The sequence below is a fragment of the Dendrobates tinctorius genome, unplaced genomic scaffold, assembly GCF_039654945.1.
Source record: "Dendrobates tinctorius isolate UK_male_01 unplaced genomic scaffold, ASM3965494v1 ptg000120l, whole genome shotgun sequence".
NCBI lineage: Eukaryota > Metazoa > Chordata > Amphibia > Anura > Dendrobatidae > Dendrobates > Dendrobates tinctorius.
This window is the reverse complement of record NW_027361788.1, coordinates 40,153,270-40,165,582: the sequence shown is the minus strand read 5'-3', so window position 1 is coordinate 40,165,582 and position 12,313 is coordinate 40,153,270. Positions and strand designations below refer to the sequence as shown.

Genomic DNA, 12,313 nt, shown 5'->3' with positions numbered 1-12,313 from the left:
TTAGATACATGGCTCAGCAGTCAATATCACACAGGATAGGATTAGATACACGGCTCAGCAGTCAGTATCACACAGGGCAGGATTAGACACATGGCTCAGCAGTCAGTATCACACAGGATAGGATTAGATACACGGCTCAGCAGTCAGTATCACACAGGGCAGGATTAGACACATGGCTCAGCAGTCAGTATCACACAGGATAGGATTAGATACACGGCTCAGCAGTCAGTATCACACAGGATAGGATTAGATACACGGCTCAGCAGTCAGTATCACACAGGGCAGGATTAGACACATGGCTCAGCAGTCAGTATCACACAGGATAGGATTAGATACACGGCTCAGCAGTCAGTATCACACAGGATAGGATTAAATACATGGCTCAGCAGTCAGTATCACACATGATAGGATTAGATACACAGCTCAGCAGTCAGTATCACACAGAATAGGATTAGATACACGACTCAGCAGTCAGTATCACACAGGATAGGATTAGATACACGGCTCAGCAGTCAGTATCACACAGGATAGGATTAGATACATGGCTCAGCAGTCAGTATCACACATGATAGGATTAGATACACAGCTCAGCAGTCAGTATCACACAGAATAGTGTTAGATACACGGCTCAGCAGACAGTATCACACAGAATAGGATTAGATACACGACTCAGCAGTCAGTATCACACAGTATAGGTTTAGATACACAGCTTAGCAGTCAGTATCACACAGGATAGGATTAGATACACATCTCAGCAGTCAGTATCACACAGGATCGGATTAGATGCACAGCTCAGCAGTCAGTATCACACAGGATAGGATTAGATACACAGCTCAGCAGTCAGTATCACACAGGATAGGATTAGATACATGGCTCAGCAGACAGTATCACACAGGATAGGATTAGATACACGGCTCAGCAGTCAGCATCACACAGGATAGGATTAGATAACCAGCTCAGCAGTCAGTATCACACAGGATAGGATTAGATACATATCTCAGCAGACAGTATCACACAGGATAGGATTAGATACACGGCTCAGCAGTCAGTATCACACAGGATAGGATTAGATACGCAGCTCAGCAGTCAGTATCACACAGGATAGGGTTAGATACACGGCTCAGCAGTCAGTATCACACAGGATAGGATTAGATACACGGCTCAGCAGTCAGTATCACACAAGATAGGATTAGATACGCAGCTCAGCTGACTGTATCATACAGGATAGGATTAGGGTACCGTTACACCTAGCGATGGACCAGCGATCCCGACCAGCGATATGACGCGGTCAGGATCGCTGGTGCATCGCTAGGTGGTCGCTAGTGATCTGCCACTCAGGCAGATCTCACTAGCGACATCGATCGCTACTTACCTGTCAGACGCGGCGATCCTGCGTCCTCCCTCCCGGCTCCACGCGTCGCTCGTCGGCGCCACAGGACTGGTCCAGCAGCTTCTCGCGCGATCAGCGATAACCAGCGGGGGAGCCGGTCGGAGGTAAGTATCACATGCAGCGATATCGCTAGCAATATCGCTGCAACGTCACAAAATCGGTGACTGTACAGCGATATTGCTAGCGATATCGCAGTGTGTAATGGGGGCTTTAGATGCACAGCTCAGCAGTCAGTATCACACAGGATAGGATTAGATGCACAGCTCAGCAGTCAGTATCACACAGGATAGGATTAGATACACAGCTCAGCAGACAGTATCACACAGAATAGGATTAGATACACGACTCAGCAGTCAGTATCACACAGGAGAGGATTAGATACACGGTTTTTATGTGCAATATAATCATTATAATTTGTTATAACTAACCACAGTTGGTTACTATGCCCAGGCAACGCCGGGCTCTTCAGCTAGTTTATTATATAGCTCTGTTTAGTTACCATATTGCACTATTTAGTTAGTATACAGCACTATAATTTAGTTACTGTACGGTACTATTTATTATACAGCACTACTTAGTTATTGTACGGCACTAATAATTATACAGCGCTATCATTTAGTTATACAGCACTATTTAGTTACTGTACAGCACTATAATTTATTATATAGTACTATTTAGTTACCATATTGCTCTATCATTTACAGTACGGCACTAGTTACTGTACAGTACTATAATTAATTATATAGCACTATTTAGTTACCATATTGTTCTATTTAGTTACTATACAGCGCTATTATTTAGTTACTGTATGGCACTATTATACAGCACTACTTAGTTATTGTACAGCACTATTAACTATACAGTGCTATCATTTAGTTATACGGAACTATTTAGTTACTCTACAGTGCTATAATTTATTATATACAGTAGCACTATTTAGTTACCATATTGCACTATTTCGTTACTATACAGCGCTATTATTTAGTTACTGTATGGCATATTTTGGTTACTGTGCGGCAATATTTATTTTTGCAGAATTATGAGGACCCAATTACGCACCACATTATGACCATTATGTGTACTTTCTCCTATAGACAGGCAATGCACGCGTTTGTGTGTTGGACAATGGTCCGGCCTTCATCCATCTTTCATGTCCCTGTGATTGGATGACACAGAATAATAACGTGTTTTGTAGCTTCTCCTGTTTTTGAGAACACAGAATTTCCAGACCAGCAGTTTCTCCTGCACTGCAGTGAGGGATTTCATCAGGTCTATTGTTGCAGGCAGACATAGAGGTTTCATCATACTCTATTGTGTCCTTCTGTAAACACACGAAAGATGGAAATCTGCACGTTGTAAACTGTAAATCACAGCCCTATGTATTACTGGAGGCTATATGAGCGACATTACTGAGGCTCCTCTTACCTTATGTCTCACAATGTCACCCTATCATTAAATAGACATCACTTACATTTATACAAATCCAAACTCTGCACTAATAAAGCTCTTACAATATCTTAACAGGGGTTGAAAGTTTATTTTTGTGATTCAGAGCACTAATTCAGCCACTAGAGGGAGCTTGGTGTTATTACTGACTTATAGAATTATCAGTATGCGGTGAGCTCCAGAGCTCCCTCTAGTGGTGACTGCTTGCAGGCAGAATGTCATCATCTATACAGCGGATTTGGTGCTCTGTCGCAAAAAAAGTATAGCTCTAATATCAATAAAAAAAACAACAACTAAGCAGCATAGAATATCAATCCTAAAAACAACAGTGTAAAAAGTGCACATTAGCTTAATAAGGATACAAAATCCTTATGGTTAAGTTTAACATAAAACTCAGTAGGATTTTCAAGCTTAGATTACAAATGTAAGTGTGAGAGACAAAGGAGACTCCATTTTGGAATTATTAATCCAGGCCCCATAGATTATCCAGAGATCTCCCTTCACAGCAGGGTTGTGGCCCCCACCTTTCCGATAAGTACATAAATTCCAAAAAGAACAGGACTTTACCATATGGCCAGAAAATTAGAGGCCACGTGTTAATGAAGGCGAGGAGGAGCAGAGCTGAGACCCCCTGCTGTATTTTGTGCAAGGCGGCCAATGTAAATCAGCTATCAAGGGAAGGCACAGACACTTGGGCACCGACACCTAGAGATGCTTTATGAAGTACCACGAAAGCGTAGACACTTGGGCACCGACATCTAGAGATGAATTATGGGAGTACCGGGCATCTCAGAGTTGAGTCCAATATACTACAAGAACCCTGGGAGCCCTCCGCATGTACCCCTGCATCTCATCTTTCTCTAGCTGTCCCGAATACCAAGCTATTGAGACTGGTTCTCCAGTTGTCCCATTTGGACCTCCCACTAGGAAGTTATGACCCATCCTAGATATTGGGAATTATTTCACCTATGAGGTCAAGGGAGGAGATTTCAGTCCAATCCAGAGGGGTGGTGGCAAATATGGGAGGGGGTGTGCTAAGGGTTAAAAGTTGGCTACACACATTAAGCCATTGTCATTGTTCTGCCAAGGAAGCCGCGTCAAGTCACGTATGAAGACGGACAAGAAACTAAGAAGGTACCTGTGGATACGAGAGCTTCCCTTCATCCACAAGTTATAAGGAACGGTAACGTGACACATATAGCTAATTGCAATCCCATACCTGTGTACCCTACCTTTATCTGTACTTCTGGCTGTAATAACTGTATATTACTCTGTATGTATTTGCATTATCTAGTGCGCCTTTCGGCAATTAAAATATCAATTAATTTTGGGCTGCTCTTTTATCTTGAACCCCGATTTCCCACGTCTGTGAGTCCTGCTAGTACTTATACACTACCTGGGGTTGGTTTCTGACCCGATATAAGCTTGATAACAGACCGGGATTTTATGCAACGAGGAACTGGTGGCAGCATACCCTTCTGTTTGACAATCAATTTCACATGGTTTTGTGCAAATGGAATAGACAACAGATGTAAATTATTGGCAATTATCGAGACACACTCAATAAAGGAGTGGTTCTGCAGGTGGGGACCACAGACCACATCTCAGTACCAATGTTTTCTGGTTGATGTTTTGATCACTTTTGAATGTTGGTTGTGCTTTCACAATCGTGGTAGCATGAGATGGACTCTACAACGTACACATGTGGCTCAGGTAGTGCAGCTCATCCAGGATGGCACATCAATGCGAGCTGTCCAGAGGCTGGAGGCGCTACCAGGAGACAGTCCAGTACACCAGGAGATGAGGAGGGGGCCGTAGGAGGGCAACAACCCAGCAGCAGGACCGCTACCTCAACCTTTGTGCAAGGAGGAACAGGGGGAGCACTGCCAGAGCCCTGCAAAATGACCTCCAGCAGGCCAAAAATGTGCATGTGTCTGTACAAACGGTTAGAAACCGACTCCATGAGGATGGTCTGAGTGCCCGACGTCCACAGATGGGGGTTGTGCTCACAGCCCAACACCGTGCAGGACGCTTGGCAATTGCCACAGAACACCAGGATTGGCAAATTCGATGAAAGCAGGTTCACACTGAGCACATGTGACAGACGTGACAGAGTCTGGAGATGCCGTGGAGAGTGATCTGTTGCCTACAGCATCCTTCAGCATGACCGATTTGGCAGCAGGTCAGTAATGGTGTGGGGTGGCATTTCTTTGGAGGGCTGCACAGCCCTCCATGTGCTCGCCAGAGGTAGCCTGACTGCCATTAGGTACCAAGATGAGATCCTCAGACCCCTTGTGAGACCATATGTTGGTGCAGTTGGCCCTTGGTTCCTCCTAATGCAGGACAATGCCAGACCTCATGTGGCTGGAATGTGTCAACAGTTCCTGCAAGATGAAGGCATTGAAGCTATGGACTGGCCCGCCCGTTCCCCAGACCTGAATCTGATTGAACACATCTGGGACATCATGTCTCGCACCATCGACCAACGTCACGTTGCACCACAGACTCTCCAGGAGTTGGCGGATGCTTTAGTTCAGGTCTGGGAGGAGATCCCTCAGGAGACCATCTGCCGCCTCATCAGGAGCATGCCCAGGCATTGTAGGGAGGTCATACAGGCACGTGGAGGTCACACACAATACTGAGCATCATTTTGACTTGTTTTAAGGACATTACATTCCTCTTTAATTTTGTGTGTGACTCCAAATCCAGGCCTCCATTGGTTAATGAATTTGATTTCCATTGATGATTTTTGTGTGACTTTGTTGTCAGCACATTCAACTTTGTACAGAACAAAATATTCAATGAGAATATTTCCTTCATTAAAATCTAGGATGTGTTATTTGAGTGTTCCCTTTAGTTTTTGAGCAGTGTATATATATATATATATATATATATATTCCCGGCCTGGGACTGGTGATATATATATACCGCCCTGCAGAGCGCCCCAATAACCAGTGTGTAGCAGGGCAGCCTCTCTGGCGATTTTTTATCCTAGGTGCAGTTCCCTAATTGACTTGAGGGTAAGGGGGGGCGGCGCCAGAGAGCTGCGATTGTGTAAGCTCCGTCACAGATTGGTGATGGACGGGGGTATATCCGTATCACCCGGCTCTTGTTTTTCCTTACAGAAAGTCTCAAAGCAGGAAGTACAGAGACTAAAGGTCCCCATACACAATAGGCTAGTGTTGGCAGAATTAAACGATATCAACACTGTAAAGCGTATGCGATTGCCATCAACCGATCATAGGGAGAGATGTCGGTCGGGCATGTCAGATTTTAGACTACCGATTGCTTTGCCCCTAGGAGATAAACCATCAACAGAGATGTCTGTGTTGGTGGATTTCTCATAGAGAATACAGGAGCATTCAGTCGAGTGAGCGCTACTTTGTATAGGAGAGACACTTGAAATGGCTGTCGGCTGAAAGATTAGCTGAAACATCATAGGTAGAGAAGGGCGAATCCGAACAGAAATGTTCAGCGTTCTTACCAGACAGTCACTTTTCGGGCCTAAACACCGAACACGGACTTCCTGCTGAAGGCCGATGCAGATTTCGGGATAAGTCCATGATGGCGTGGAGGAGAAAGAGAGATTTTCTTTTCTTAGCGATTCGGTTATCCATTATTTTTAATGGGGTTCTGGTGGAAGTTTGAGTACTGATCTGGTACCCAAACTGAACTTTCTAAAAAGATTGGGTCAGGTACCAGAACCTGAACTTCCACCAGTCTGCCCATCCCTAATCATGGGGCCATCAGCCATCTAATGTGTATGACTAGCTTTTGATTGTTGCTAGATTGTGCCAAAACCTCTGATTTGTCTATGGTCAGCTTTTTGGCGGCCATACAACTTGTAATTTCAGAATAAGCAGTCCTGTGCGTGCGTATATAAAACTTCCTGCAATTTTCACCAGTTTTCTTCTCTGCAGGCTCTATGTTTAATTTTCAGTTGTCGCTGAGTTGGTGGGTGTAGACTAGCTTCTATGAAGTCTGCCATACACAGTACATAGAGATATGCAGAATTCCTACTCTCCTGCCTTTATGTAGTACACGTTCAAGAGCAAGAACAGCATGAAGGAAATTAAACAGCAGTACTGTGCAGCATAGCTGTGAATCCAGCTTTGAGGTGAGATAATCACTTACCAGACTGAAATAGGCAGCTGAAATATGTCCTCTTTGAGAGCTGGCAGGCAAAATCATTGCACAAGAGGGAGGTGTAATTGCAGCTCTAAGTGATTGATGAGCTCTGAAGTAAAGAGAGAAGAGTGTTAGTCGAAATGATCATTATTGAGTAAATAATATACTGTTGTTTAGCCAACAGCTATTTCTTCCCACCCACATGACTGCTTGGTTAAGTCAAATTCTCAGCGGGCAGAGCATAGTGGTTATCACACATTTATGACAGTGGCTTATCGCCTCAAAAATAACAAAATCACGCCAATCCTGAACTTCCAGTCATTTACCAAATGAAGGTTTGGACAAACATCCATGAGTTTGTCGATATTATTTTACGCTACATGGGTACCTTTATGTTGGGGCTTTGACTCCTAGAGATGCTGCAGTGAATGGAAATTAATAGCAATATCTAAATCTTGCACTATGCAGATACCAGTGACTTACCCACAAGTTACATAGGTTAAAAAAAGACCTAGGTCCATGAAGTTGAAACTTTCTCCACCAATTATTAATTTTTTTTCACTACATTATCTATAACCCACAATGTTATGTGAACTGAGGAAATCGTCCAGCCCTTGTATAAAAGCTGTTATAGTCTCGGCCATTACTACCTCTTGTGGTCGGCATTCCACAGTCTGACTTTTCTAACTGTAAAGAACCTTTTCCTATTTAGCTGTCAGAATCCCCTTTCTTCCACCCGTAACGAGTGTCCCGTGGTCCTTAGTATGGTCCTTGGAAAAAGAATAAGTCATGTGCCATCCTTTGTACTGACCACACATATATTTATACATGAAACACAGAAAAAAACACAGTATAAAAAACATGTAAAAATACTCTGCTGTAAAAAAATATATATAACAGTAAACAGCAAGCGCTAGTAAAAAGATGATAACAAAATCATCTTTTTACTAGCACTTGCTGTTTACTGTTATATATATATTTTTTACAGCAGAGTATTTTTACACGTTTGTTATACTGTGTTTTTCTGTGTTTCAGTCTTTGGGTGGTGTGAACACTGTCCTACCGACTTGTTCACTTTTGTGCATGGCTCATGTGTTTTTAATATATTTATACATGTAAATGAGATCTCCTCTGAAGGATCTTTTTTCTAAGCTAAACAAGCCCACCTTTTCCAACCTTTTGTAGGGTCGTGGGCCGGGCTGGGGGGTGGTCCCTCTATATACCGCGCAGAGACGTAACAGAGACACGTTGGAGGCAATTGTTGGGTACAACAGGTCCAAGTTTATTCTCTTGCCGTCCGCCTGACTGCCTCCGAAGTACACCGCACTTCACTTCGCTTCTCGGCCCTCCGTTTCTAGGGCCGCTTCACGCACATCGTACTTTACACCAGGGACGTACATATACGCTCTGTCCCCTCTTCACTCTTCGACGCTCCTGTCAGATCCGTCACTGTGGCCGTCTTAGGCCTGTAAACCAACAGTACTTTTACTGATCAGTCGTCTTCCTTAATGCGGTGTGCTTTACCTCAGTGCCTCGTCTATACTGCGGTACTTTTATGTCAGGACCAACCCCTAACTTTCTCTCTCCTCAGTCCCCCTGGTTTGGTTTTCCTCACAGTGCACAAACTGTCGTAGTCCTCCTGTCACTGGAGCTCCCCCTGGGGACTGGAACTTTCTGGAACCCTCCTGTCAAATTTATATCATTCCCGATTCCCTGTAACTCCGCCCCCCATGACCAACGGTTTCCTAAGCCCTAAGCTGATGTCAAGTCCTTTGCTCACACTCCTCCCTGCCCTCTAATGGTCAACCCAAGGTACTGCACGTCCACTACACTTTCTCAGCTGTTTCCCCACTGTAGTAACTGACACCTGTCTGTGCAAACCTTCCTTTCTCTATTCTGTCAAGTCCGTCAGGTCACCTTCCCTACACTTTCATCATAGGAGAGGCCTTCCATCCTTTGTAAACTAGTTGTCCGCCTTTAGTCTAATTTACGAATATCCTTTTTAAAATGAGAAGCTCAAAACTGGATCCCTTATTTGCAGGTAAAATGCAGGTCATTTGACCTGCGGATTGATCTGCGGATTTAGCCAAATCCACGCGGAAAAATCTGCAGCACAATCCGCAACGTGTGCACTCACCCATATTCTAGATGTGGCCTCACCAGTGATTTGTAAAGGGGTAAGAATACATTGGGATCACTGGATTTTATCACTGATTTTATACATCCTGAAATCTTGTTTGCTTTTGCGGCTGCTGCCTGACATTGAGTACTGCTGCTCAGCTTACTTGTAACCAGAATACCCAAGTCCTTCTCCTGTTCTGTAGTCCCCTGTATACCCCCATTAAAAGTATATGCAGCAATAGGATTACTCCGTCCTTGGTGCATTCCTTGACATTTTTGTAGAGTAATTTGCTAACAGTAGATAGTACAGGGCAGCATCTGTGCCACGTGTCTAAACTCTGGGTAATTGAAGTTCCCATAGCCCCGAGTCCTGAAGTTCCCATGATAGATAATCCTGAAGGATTCTGTAATCTCCTATCTGTACATTTCCTCTCCCACACTGCGGAGATGCAGGGATTTGTAGAAAGCACTGATGATCAGCAGCCTCCCCCACCTGCCCTTTGTCCCATGAAGGAAAGGCGAGAGGCCACATTGCCAAAACAACAGAAAGTTTGTGAAACTAGAAATAGTCATGCCACAAGTTAAGCCCCCGTTACACATAGCGATATCGCTAGCAATATCGCTGTAACGCCACCGATTTTGTGACGTAGCAACGATATTGCTAGCGATATCGCTATGTCTGATACTTACCTCTGACCGCTCCCCCGCTGATCGCGCGAGAACTCCCTGGACCATTCCTCGTCGGCCACTTCCTGCTGGGCTTCCTGTGGCGCCAACGAGCGACGCGTGGAGCCGGGCGGGAGGACTTCTTCATCGCCGCGTCTGACAGGTAAGTAGTGACCCCCCCGACCCCTGCGATGTCGCTGGTGAGATCTGCCTGTGTGGCAGCTCACTAGCGACCACTTAGCGATGCACCAGTGATCCATATCGTTGTCGGGATCGCTGGTGCATCGCTACGTGTAACTGTACCCTTAAGAGTAGTTTTGGTCACTTACTCAAAGCTTCTGATGTAAAATCCCCCAGTCCCAGAGTTTGTTTTTTTTGGGGGGGGGGTTGGTTGCAGGACGGCTTGTTTGCACAATCACTGCTTGTAGAAATATCACTGCAGATGTGGATGGAATATAAGGTCCATAACACTGGACCTAAAAATGACCGGCTTCAAAAGTGAACATCTACCATATCAAATCATCATTCCCACCATAAGTGGAATCCTGGTGTTACATTGGTCTTCCGCAATCCATAAGGGTCTGTGCACACGTTACGGATTCTGCTGCGTAGTACAGTACCATTAAAGTCTATGAGAAATGAAAAACGCTGTGCACATGCTGCAGATTTGTCAGCGTGGATTTTCTGCAGATTTAAATCCGCAGCATGTCAATTCTTTGTGCGGATCCGCAGTGTTTTGACACCTGCTCCATTATAGGAATCCGCAGAGGAAACGCAGGGGAAATCTGCACAAAATCTGCACTAAATCCGCAGATAAAACGCAGGTCATTTGACCTGCAGATTTAGCCAAATCCACGCTCAAAAATCCACAGGGTAATCCGCAACGTGTGCACATACCCTAAATGTTTCCTCTGTTAAAAGTCTCAGGGACTGGAGCCAGTTTCACACATCTACCATTCATGGTCTGAGTATAGGAAATGAAGTACCGACCGTGACCATTTGCAGGTCTCCTGCCCTGAACAGATGTTTTCCCAATGTTGCGGGTGTTTAGTTTGGGTTTGGTGCCCCGGGGTTGATCCGGACTTGGTCTATAAATAACAGATGTGTGAAACTGACCCAAAGAAGATGGCCGAGCGCTGTGCTCCGTCAGTTCCTTTGGATAGAGTGGTACCGCACATGCAGGACTCTTCTATTCAAATGGGGGATTTAATCCATGATTCTAAGAGTTTCTCCAAAATATGACTGATGCTACACAAGTCACATGGGTGGGCTCAGGAAGTTGGACCCCTTCCTCTAAAGTCAAGAACATATCTATCCCACAGAGGTCAATGGGAGAGACGGACGCCTTATTGCTGCGGTGTGGAACACAGGTGGGGCTGCTCTTTATAGTATCCTGTCCACCTGGTTTTGACAAGTTGATGTTCACCTGCAGGGCGTTATAGATGTACATTGAGAAAAGGAGCGCTGGCACATTCCCCGCACAGGTGCTGGCTCCTCGCTGTGTCACTACAGGTGCGATTTATTGCAGGGCGGTATTAAAATAAGGGACATCATTCACGTCATGGCCCAGATTTCATACTTGGCGCTGTTTCCGGCTCTCAGCGTGTCATTGCAGCTTCCGATTTCCTTCATGGCCCTAGCAATTATTTACCGTCAGGTTAAAGCTACAGTCTCACTACAGTTGTCACCAGCACCATAGGATACTAATGTAAAAACAACTTTTTATGTGAAAAATAAAGAGGCAACAGAATCAGGGTGATAAAAAATGTCCTTTCCCACTCCATCACCATCAGGACACAAACAAACACGTATACAATGTGCTACCTTATTACAAAGCCAAGGGGCGAAACAAAGGGCCCCATTCATCATCACATTTCTGCCTTCGTTTTGTCATTTTTTTCCTGTTTTGCCCCAAATTCTTCTTTTAAGGGGGTTGAAGAATTTTTTTTCATTAAGTTACTGTATTTTTTGTAATAAGTGCAGATATTGACTGGTGATTAGTTCATGCAGCATTATGTGAATGCCCTATTATATTGATGGCTGGACTGTACAATACAGCACTTTTTACCATTTACCTATTGTGTCCCCCCATCTCTATCTTATAGATTGTGAACATGACCCTCACTCCTCCTGTAACTGGTGAGCTACGTGTTAGTCTGTAATGTCTGGACATGCGTACCCACTGTAGTCAATGGTTATGCGCACATGTCAGCTTTGGTCTGTGTGAAAACCCGCAGACATGTCAGTTTTTTTTGCGAAGCACGGACAAAATGCACACTGCACATGTGCACACTGATGACACACGGATGACCATCTGAGTGTCATCAGTGTGACACGTACCGGCACTTGAGAGCAAGCAGTATAGTTCGCACTTATCCCAGGAGCTGGCTGCTGAAGCTCTTATCATTGTCCCTGAGATCAATGAGACCATGAGACAATGATGGGAACACCTCATTATCTCATGGTTTTTTGCCTGGACAGTCGCATCATAGCACCGTTCAGGTTGTAAACCAGATGAGGTGAAACGCTGTGTCCAAAGCGCTGCTATTTCCTGATCGCGGA

At 44.7% G+C, this 12,313-nt stretch overlaps 1 protein-coding gene across 1 annotated transcript in view; it reads right to left on the bottom strand.

Annotated features, from left to right (window-relative positions):
- Positions 1-12,313, bottom strand: part of LOC141046646 (uncharacterized) — a 116,097-nt gene that overhangs the window by 90,241 nt on the left and 13,543 nt on the right. Inside the window, exon 2 of the mRNA XM_073541195.1 lies at positions 6,971-7,073. The gene's annotated coding sequence lies outside the window, so the exon portion shown is untranslated. The remainder of the gene's footprint in view (positions 1-6,970; positions 7,074-12,313) is intronic.